The sequence below is a fragment of the Nothobranchius furzeri genome, chromosome 13 (genome assembly GCF_043380555.1).
Source record: "Nothobranchius furzeri strain GRZ-AD chromosome 13, NfurGRZ-RIMD1, whole genome shotgun sequence".
NCBI lineage: Eukaryota > Metazoa > Chordata > Actinopteri > Cyprinodontiformes > Nothobranchiidae > Nothobranchius > Nothobranchius furzeri.
The window spans coordinates 33,326,194-33,337,359 of NC_091753.1; positions in this window are offsets into that span (position 1 = coordinate 33,326,194).

Here is an 11,166-nt window from a genome sequence, read left to right on the forward strand (position 1 = left end):
ACACTTTTAAAATTCGCCTTTTTTATGTTTTGGTACATTTCGTTGTAAAAAATAAATTTTTATTTTAAAGCAATAAAGTTTATTTTTCTTTTTAAAAAGTTTTGGCTTTCAATTGATTTATCAGGATCACTCGAACTGAAAAATGCAAGGTTAACACTGTAAAAGCTAACTCGTTGTTTTAACTGAAACATTTGCTTTATTTTTCTGTCAGTTCTGTCAATTTGTGATTTTATTCACTGAGTAAAAACTATTTGTGAACATTTTATTTTCTGAAAGTCTGGTATCAAAGTAAAGGCCTGCAGGCCATTTGTGGCCCTTGGGGAGATTTTGTGTGACCTACAACAGCAATTCAAAGTAACATAGGTGTCTGGTGCAGCTAGACACTTAAAAATGCAGATTTGTACTAATGAGCGGCAGCATAAACATGGAAAATAGTAATCACAATATAAAGTATTCATCCTTTATCTACCACACTTTTTGTTTTCATTGTAGGACCAAAATCTTTACTCAGCGCATTTACGCGCGCATCAGAAAACCAAACTATTGCTCTAAATTAACAGATGTTGGTTTATGTAAATGCATGTAAATGCATTATTTTTGCTGAAGGCAAACTGATTCTAATCATGATGAAGATAATTCAGTAGGAAACTGACTGCATCTGCACGTAATCGGGTCAGTCAAGCGGAAACTGATAACCTCCGAAAGTGACGAGGTCTTCTGATGAAATCCTCGCCACAACGTAGCGCGTGTAGCTCCTTGAACCAGTGTGGTATGTACCAAATAAGCTGTGCTGCTGCATTGTTCTTGTCCATTTCTTTGGCTGTTGTGCATATCTTGTTTTAACTCTGTGTGCTTCTCTCCGGCCAGCATTTGTTCACTATTTGTTGTGCTATATGTTAACCAGAAGAACGCCGACATGAAAGGGAGCATCTCACCACCTACTGTACCAGAGTGGAACAAACTTCATTTGAGAACTTGGTTTTCTAAGATACGTGTAAACTAAGATAAAGACTCCCGGTTTATTGCTTTAGATAGACCTACAGTAGAATGACTTAGATGTGCATGTAAACACACTGACTGTTAGTAAGAAGACTTGTGAGCAGCATTCATAAAACGTGGCTAAGGGGAGCAGCTGTCATAGCGAGCAATACCAAAGAAAGAGTGATAATATACCATTTGTGTTGTTGAGAGCAGCCAACAGTTTATGCTTCAAGGTTAAGAAAACAGAACAAAAAGGCAATCAAAGGATTTTATAGGCAAATATGTCAGGCCCTTTTAATAATTAGATCTACTAAGATTTGCAGGCATTTTTTACAGTAACCACAATGCTCTGTCCTTTTCATCAGCAGCCAGAATCTTACAATAATTCTTTTAAAAATTATCCTCTGGGTGCAAAATGTATGAAGATGCTAACGTTTTTAGGTAAGTTATTGCTTGAACATTTGTTTTGTTCTTGACTATGCTCAAACTAGCCATCAGCTCATTCATCCCACAGGATTTAAAGACTATTTCCCAGAACTGAGGCTGTTCATTTGATCGCTGCCATCTTAAAATTATTCAAATTTTAGATGTTTCACAGTAGCCCATACAACAATTCCTACTTTGTTTCATAACAGGAAGTGGTATAGACAGTAATGGTAAAATTCTCTGTAAAGATGGCTAAAACAGCAGTTGTTTGATTGGCCAAGACTTTTCAGAGATTTGAGTTTTAAATAATTACTTTAGATCTGCTCCAGCTTTGGCTAGCTGTTAGCTTATTTGTCTTATGAGAGCAGACCTCTATTTCCCCAACCCGATGTTGATGAAGACAGGTAAGATTTTCATTGTTCATGATAGAAACCTGTTCATAACTTTTGTGGACAGGATTATGCAGCCAAGGTGTTGAGGGAGCCCGCTTTGGTGACCTAAGGATTTAGTCTATGCTTTTTGCAGATGATGTGGTCCTGTTGGCTTCATCAGAACGTGATCTTCAACTCTCACTGGAGCGGTTCGCAGCCGAGTGTGAAGCAGCTGGGATGAGAATCAGCTCCTCTAAATCTGAGACCATGGTCTTGAGTCGGAAAAGGGTAGAATGCCTTCTCCGGGTCAGGGATAAGGTCCTGCCCCAAGTGGAGGAGTTTAAGTATCTTGGGGTCTTGTTCACGAGGGAGGGAAAGATGGAGCATGAGATCGATAGGTGGATTGGTGCTGCGTCTGCAGTGTTGCAGTGATGTGGGAGTTGTACCGGTCTGTCATGGTGAAGAGAGAGCTGAGCCAGAAGGCAAAGCTCTCGATTTACCGGCTGATCTACGTTCCAACCCTCACCTATGGCCACAAGCTTTGGGTAGTGACCGAAAGAACGAGATCACGGATACAAGCAGCCAAATGAGTTTTTTCTGCAGAGTGGCTGGGCTCTCCCTCAGAGATAGGGTGAGAAGCTCAGTCATCCGGGAGGAGCTCAGAGTAGATCTGCTGGTCCTCCACATCAAGAGGAGCCAGTTGAGGTGGCTTGGGCATCTGGTCAGGATGCCTCCTGGACGTCTCCCTGGTGAGGTTTTCCAGGTATGTCCAACTGGGAGGAGACCTAAAGATAGATCCAGGACACGATGGAGAGACTGTTTCAAGGGTGGCCAGGGAATGCCTTAGGATTCCCCCGGAGGAGCTGGTCCTAGTGCCTGGGGAGAGGGAAGTCTGGGCCTTGCTTAGGCCGCTGCCCCCACGACCTGACCCTGGATAAGCAGTCGAAAATGGATGGATGGATGGATGGATGGATGGATGGATGGATGGATGGATGGATGGATGGATGGATGGATAGATGGATGGATGGATGGATGGATGGATCGATGGATGGATGGATAGATGGATGGATGGATGGATGGATGGATAGAACCCTCCTTTAAAGGTTAGAACTGTCGTTTTGAGTCAGTTTAGATAAATATTTTATTGTTTCCGTTTGTCAGACTGACAGAAAATTAAGATACCTTAACAAAAGTAGTATTTACAGTGTAGAACCAACTACTTTAAATTTTACATGGTTTTACGTGTTTGTGGGTTGTTTTTGACATGGCAATCTTTGTATCTGCTGCTAACTCTAATGTTTTACTGTAAATTACACAATTTTCTCCTCCTAATATCTCCTTACAAATAGCCCCACAGCTTGGTTTCTTTCAGAGGTGCATTAGTGGCTCTCAGGGTCTGAAATTGCCTCGGGTTGTGACCCTGACAGATGTCCAGCACATGGATAAGATAATGAGCATCACCCCACTCGAGTGTCTGTGGAGCTCTTTGCCTTAGAAAAGAAAAAGGGGCTCAGGCCTATCATGTGTTACCTGGCCATGTTCTCAGCATGTGAGAACGTTAATTGGTGGTGAGGCGCCAGTCTCTCCCAAACGCTCCTCTGGCGTCAGTAAAAGCTAAAACGAGTGGCATAAAGCCTGGCCTCATGAGGCCCGCAGAGCGCTACAGACTCGTTGGGTCCATGGGGGACCAAGGCTCATGACCCAACTCATGGAAGCCATCCCTGAAGCACACACCTGGCCTGAACGAACAAGTGGATGACAAATCTGTCCAGGAAGCCAAACACGGAGTTTTTATTTTCAGTGTTTCTGGAGATGAAAGCGAGAAAATTTTCAAACTAAAAGCCAGAGTGGTTCAAAGAAAAACCTCCTGTCTCCTGCTTAGTGCCACGCACAGTCCCCTCCTGTCTGATCGAAGTTCACCCAAAGTGTGTGTGTGTGTGTGTGTGTGTGTGTGTGTGTGTGTGTGTGTGTGTGTGTGTGTGTGTGTGTGTGTGTGTGTGTGTGTGTGTGTGTGTGTGTGTGTGTGTGTGTGTGTGTGTATTATCTGGCTCCTGTCTGCTGTCCGTCTGCCTCCCATGGATTGGACTCCTGTCGCCTTCCCAGTGAAGGGCCACTCAAACCTGGCTGTATATTCTTTTCCTTCACATCTGCTACAAATTTACCGGAGCCAGGCCATTCAAAGGCTCCTTTATAGAGCCGTCAGCAGCCCTCTGACTGCTTCCTGTGAGCTACACACACTACATGTGCACCCACAGTTACAATCCACCTTATGTTTAACTGTGCATTAGATACACAGTGTGTCATTTTTCTGATATCAGTTATGTTCTACAGAAAAGCACATGAAAGACCTAACCCACGCCAGCCTCAGCAGTTGAAGTTACTTCACTCACCTGCATGTTTTGCATTGTATTAGTTATCTTAGAGAAGCTGCTGTGTAACTTGGTCTGATCTGAAGATAATAAAAAGGTAAACAAATCAGAAGTCAGATGATTTGTTTTCTTGTCTTTTTAATTTCATTACATTTCATTACTTCTCTGCAGATAAAAATATCTGAACTTGAACAGGAACCCAAGACAACAATTATTATTTATGAGACAAGTGTGATGAAATGTTCTAGTGGAGTAAATGTAAAAAGAACATGAATATCGGTGTTCTGGGTCTTTCCACAGAAACCTTTCAAATTAGAAACCTTCACTCAGATCGACGGAGGTTACTCATACACTCTAAAAGATTGAATGTTGAATTTACTTGAAGGGAGACTAGGCAGTTTTGGCTTGCTTTTAGCACCCTCTAGTGTTTGTTTGGAGAACTGAAAGCAAAATCTCCTCGCTGTGCCTTTGTTTTTTTTTTAACACTTTAATCTAACAGCTGAAACGTCTCCCCAGCCTTCTTTAGTGTCTACCGGAGGGATTCATCACTAAATTAAACAAATCAGGTGTGTTCATTATCTAAAACATGTAGGAAACGTGTTGGAACTGGACAACAGCGCCAGGTATCTCAGCTCCATTTTTTTTACGTCCTAACAGACCCGACTTGCATCTCTGAAGTTGCAAGTAGAATGTTCCGACCACAGGGAGCGATGGGGGCTGGGTGGGCTTTCATCAACCCTGTAAAGGGTAATTTTAGCACATACTGGCTCAAGAAAATGATTTAAAAATATGAAACATTTGTAAAGTATCCCTTTAACCAAGTTGTGTCAAACTGGTTCCACTGAACCTAGTTGCTTAAATGTAAGGAGTAATATATGTTTACTATTCACATAATATATAACAATGTGTAATACTCTTTACATTTAAAGGTGCAATAAGTAAGAATGAAGTAATGGTGACATGTTGTGGTCAGGTTTAGGTACTGCAGTCCATTTTCTAAACAAAAACTAACTGTCCAGTTCCATGAGTTTAATAGGTGTTACAATTTATGGATCAGCACCCAATGATTGTAGATGATTGTAAAAGACGAGTCATACACAGTAAGGTGATAAGTAGATACATACTTTGTCATATCTGGTGGTAACACTTTGAGTGTTTTACGGTAGAGGTCACTACACTTATTACGGTAGTATGCCTCTAGCATTACAGGAAGTGTAGTTGTTTGCCATATTTGTCATGCTGTATTTACTCCATACTATGGAACCATAAAGTTAATTCATGCCACAAAGCCTAAGTAGTTACTGAAACGTAAACCTTTATCCACCTAAATTCTCCTTCAGTTTTCTTGCAGCTTCTTCTCATTGAGGTCGACTTCCCAGAAAATGTAAGATTCAAAAATAATTTCCAGCTTAGCGGGTTTTGACATCACATGAACTTGAATATTTGTCATTTACTCCATCTGCAGAAAACAATAAAAACAGAATCATGACCAGAGCAAAGCTCAAAGGATCAAAATTAGTTAGAAGTATCAGTTTTAGAACATTTTAGGAAAATTTGTTTTAAAATATTGTTCCTCTTAATTTTTATTTAGCTTTTCATGCTTTTTTCAAACAACAGTGGTTAAAGAAGATATCCTTAAGCCATGGGTAATGGTTCTTGAGAAATATCATTGATGTTTTTGATGTTTTTGATGTTTTTTGCATTATTAATCCTCAGTTAAACCCTCTTTGCTGAAGCTTTTATTCCTCTATGCTAAGCTAAGATTCATCCCTCTAATCATTCTCTTCAGCTGCTTGAATCTGAGCAGAGTCAAAGGAAGCTGTTGTTTCTCTCCAGCGCTCAATGAGTGAAGCAACATACCACATGTACACGAGGATGTGGGTTTCAATCCTGTAATGTTCTTGCTGCAAGGCAACAATGCTAACCAGCTGCGTTATCACCACGGCTCCTACAATTTACTAATATCACAAAGAAAAGTATTTCTAAATTTGACCTGGGATAAACAAAACAAATAAAAATTGTTTTAGGATTCTGTGGACTGAGGAACACAGAAAGGACTGAGCTTTGTATCAACCTAAAAAGATCTCTGCAATAATTACGTATAAGCCGATTCAAGGTTTGAGCTGGCTAGCTTGACTGAGCAGTAAAATGATTCCTTGGTATGAATCGTGAAAAGCCTTGGCTCACTTATTACATCTACAAGTTTGACTGCCTTTCATCTTCGCCGCGGCGCGCTCATCCCATTGTTGCTGCTGTGAGTTCAAAGAACTCTCCAGGTGATTCTGAGGTTCTTCTCACTTTTTTGCCTTTTTTAGGTTTGTGCCATCGTGTATTTTTTGGGCATTTTACAGATAAGGTAGAACGTTGGTAATAAAAAGTCAGCTGGAGGATTTAACTGCTGTGTGTTAGCAGAGATGTGTTGATTGTTTCAGTTCAGGAACTTGGTCTACATGAAGATCCAAAACATTTCAGAGCTGAACAGGATTCCATCCGGGATAAAAGCTTGGTTTTCCCAAAAGAAAAGACATCTCCCTCTCTTCTTACTTTGGTTTTATCATCAAAGAGACGCAATGCACATCAGTGGAGAAATTTAGAGGGGAGGGCCCTGTTTTGTGAATAATGCATTAATAATCGTTTGTAGTTGCTTCTAAAACAGAGAGGAGGGGGAAATGTGGAGCATGCCGTGGTTGCGGTCATAGGAACTGACTTTGAATGCACCTAACGGCTCTGTGAATGAACCTGTCACTTATTTCTCTTTGTTCTGGCAGCCTGTCGGGATGTTTCTGTTTTTGAACTCTCGTCCTCATTTTTCTCAGCGTGCATTCCTGCAGCTGCCAGCGTTACAGACTGAGCTCATTCTGAAGCGTGCCACGATATGACACGCATCAAGCTTATGCTCAAAGCTCCCTGCATGCACTGCGACAGCGACAACTCTGGCAGGAAAACTCCAGCTGCAGCGTCAGTAATTATATGACGGCACCAGAGGGAAATGTGTCAAAAGCGCAACAAGAACCCTTCTGTGTGACCTATACCAGTACTGATGGTGTGTTTCTCTGGGACCCTGGTAGGGTCTCCCAAGGTACGGTGGTTGGTGCAGCGCCAGACAAAGCAAGACCTGAAGATGGTTTCTACCATAGACATTGATCAATACGTGACGTCTGGGATTTCAAAGCGAAGGAATTTAAGTGTCTTGGTATTTTGTTCATACATGATGATAGGATCAAACGATTGGGGATTTGTCTTAATAAGGGTGTAGCTCCAGTCTGTAGTGGTAAAGGGCTCAGATTAAAGGAAAAGCTTTCGATTTACAGCTTGTGTGAGAGGTTGTGAGACGGGCTCACCTCAGCTCTCCTGGAGAGAAGCTGTACTTTGTTGCACTCTGAGTCACCTTGGTTATGAGTTTGATGACATCTGCCTAATGCAAATTGAACACCTCAGCTACTTTTGGAAATGTCTGATGAAGCTACATTTGCATGCACTCTGAGCTTTACGACAGCGTTTGCCTGAAGTCCTGCTTCTCCCTACAGATTACTAATAGCTTGTGCACAAAAACAAAGCTTGATTTCTCATTTTAGCGACAGCACATGACCACAGAAATCCCACCGACAAAGACAAACAAGCTTCTAACGCGGATATAACCTTAAACTGTCTGATTGCTGAGCACTCAGTGCTGGTTGTCAAGACTTGATGTGAAACTTTCAAAGAATCAGAGATTATTTTGTTTATTTTCAAACCTTGACATACAATCTCCTGTTGAGCGCTGCATGTAAAGAAGAAACAACGGCAGCATCCAGACTTACCGATAATTAAAAACTGTGCATTATCGGCATATCTCTTGAGTAGAATCTATAAATTTGATTGTGTTACATGAAAGCAGATTAATTATAACAACTGTGTGATGGTAAAAATGGACTCTGCCCTGACTCTGATGGATAAATATTTGCTGCAGCAGTTGCTTTCCTTATCCTCTTGTTTAAAGATCAGGGTCGCTGTTTGAGAGGGAGATCAGGTCACCTGCTGCATTTATCAGCCACAGGGTGCTCTAGGAATTTAAAAATATTTCTCTGTAATGCAAAATTACATGACTGCGCTTAAACTGCGACAAAGTTTTAAAAATTAAAGCTATTTAAGGTGACACACAACACTTAAGTCTCGGTCGTGCTCAGACTAGCCGTTAGCTCATCAACAGAGGTTGTCCAGGAGGTTCTCTGCAAAGGGTAAGATAGTAATTATTCATGATTTTTACATAAAATTCTCAGTGCAGAAGAACCTCTCTTTAATTTTCACATCAACCCCAATAAGATGTGGCCCAGGGTAATGAGGCACATGGCTCATATTTCTTTGATGTGAAATGATTTGATGTGAAAAATTATAAACTCAATATGATGAGGGAACAGTTCAAATTTGACTGATAAAGAACAATTTTTACAGTTTGAAATAAAAGAATGTATGGAGTGCCACAAGGGCGAGTGTTTGGTCCCAAAAGTTTCAATACATCAGGGTGATGTCTGTAAAACATCTACAGCCTTTACAGTTTCTTCTGTTCATAAATTATACAAATACTAATTGTTTTGAAAAATACTGAAAGCCTTGTTGTGAAATGCCTAAACTTCCGATGTTAAATTATTTATTATTTTAGAAATTACAAAATGGTAAATGTTATATTTGATCTTCTATTTTTGCCAGTTTCTCATGTTATATATATATATATATATATATATATATATATATATATATATATATATATATATATATATATATATATATATATATATAATGAACTTATCATTAATGGTTTTCTGCAGAATTAACACTTCACTGCTCTGTCTGATGCACGGTGACATCTAAACTGTGACAAAATTCTTACAGTATTAAGTACAATATCTATGCATGCTGTTGGGCTTTCTATTTATGTCCGTTCTGATCAAACTGAGCTGCACAACACACACCGCAGACTACGAGATGAAAGGAAACATTCCACTCAGAAGATGGAGCAATAATGTTCACAAATTTCACAGCAGTCCAACTCAGTAGCTGCTGAAATATTTCAGTCTGAGCCTCTCTGATGGCCAGACGGTCCCTGCCAAAAGCCTTGTCATCACCATGAATAAAGTTCAACACAACAAGGTTATTAATAGGCTGATTGTGAAGTCATTGTAAGGTCGTCTGTCACTTTCCTGGATATCTGTGGACCTGTTTGGCTCAATAACATGCTTTTTCCATGTAGCCTCTGAGTTAATAAGAACACCAGTTTGGTGATGAAGGTTTCAGGTTGTGGGGTGAATAGATTATGACTGGGACACATTTCAGTCATATTAACAACAAATGATCAGATGGTGAGGATTCTGGAAGCCAGATTTGCTTTTCTGTCCATTTTGCAGTGAAGTAAACCATTTTACAAAACAAGGCAGAAATGAACACAACAGCCTGCTTTTGTTTCTATTGCTCATTCAAATGTAAAGGCCGAGAAAATGCACCCAATTGAAAGATCTTTAGTTTATCGGTGAATGCAGCTGCGGCCTTGTTTGAACTGCTACTAATCAAGTACCATTTCCACTGACTTTTAACATCTCTGACCTTTACCCTGATCCTTCTTAGCCTCCGCACCTGTTGGCAAATTACAGACGGCTCAGCGGCTGTCACCACCTCCCTACAAGATATTTCATAAAATTCTGCAGGCCTCCTTGGACTTGGACGTGAGGGACATCTTTAAATAAAGGCACAAAGCAGTTCATTTTGATCACGTTTACTTATAAAGAGTCAAACACCCAGGACAACTGTTTGGATATTTTTATTAAAAAGTAAAGAAGACATAAGTCGGTCATCAAGGCTAACCCGTTTTCCTCCCATAATTTACCGATGGCAGTGATTTGTGTCGGTCTGATCTGACCCGGGGACCCTCATCAGCTCTGCACAAACAAATCAGGAAAAACTATGGTCTCTAACCAGAACCTTTATAGGATTTTCTTTTTACACAAGAAACCTCCAACCTGCCCAAACCCAGCTTTAGACTATAAATATATATATGTATATATCTAAAAAAGTGTAAAAGCATTTTGCTGTTTCCCCCAAGAATAAAGAAAGCATCTACAGCTGGATGAGGTTCAGAGACGAGCCTTTTGCTTGCTCTTACCATAAAGAACATGACAGTCTTTACCATGTTGGGGGGGAGGCAATGATGCCAAATTTAACTTTATATAACAAACTGATCAGAGAACAGCTGGTGGCCAAATGGAACCAGAAAGGTGAGCGATAACAGCACAGGTGAAACAAACAGCACCGTAGAGGGAGAGCCTCATCAGTATACACAATTATATACAAACACAGGTGCAGAATCAGAAAAATATCCTCTCTACGCTCAGAGGGTGATGTCCCATGTAAGAACATTAGTTTGTGTACACTTGCAGCACTTATTCATTGAAGTGCAGGAGTAGGGCGCCCCCTGGTGACAGAACCTGTTCTATGTTTGTTGTGCACACTACTGCAGTGTGAGGGCTTAACAAGCCAGATGTGTTGTCTGTGAATTTACTGGATGTCATTAAAGGCTCACGCACAAGTTGTTATTAACAATAGCAAATAAAATGTGCAAAAAAAAAAAAAAAAAAAGAACCCATCAAATATTCATAAATGCCCACTTTTCAGACAAATATCACTGGTGTTAAATACTGTTCACACGTTTCTATGCACATCATATAAAGTCTGGTCCTGCAGCTGCTGGCAACAATAGGTGCACTTGACATGAGAAGAGTATCTGAGGTACCAGGATTTGGTTGCTTTGTTTTTTAAAGTGGTAAGCCACTACAGAGGAAGAAAGAGGCTGACAGCTCTGTGAGCCTGAAGTTTTTTGGTTTGTAGACTACATGTTTGAGAATTTAACTTTAAATTTGAACCCAGGCTGAAAAATACTAAATCAAACCCCATTTAACCAAGGGTAGGCTTGCATCTTCTAGCAAGCCGTTTTTAACTTAAAGTTCTGGAGCTTCAAGAGCTTGGAGGAATTTGTCTTAGCAAATGTCTCA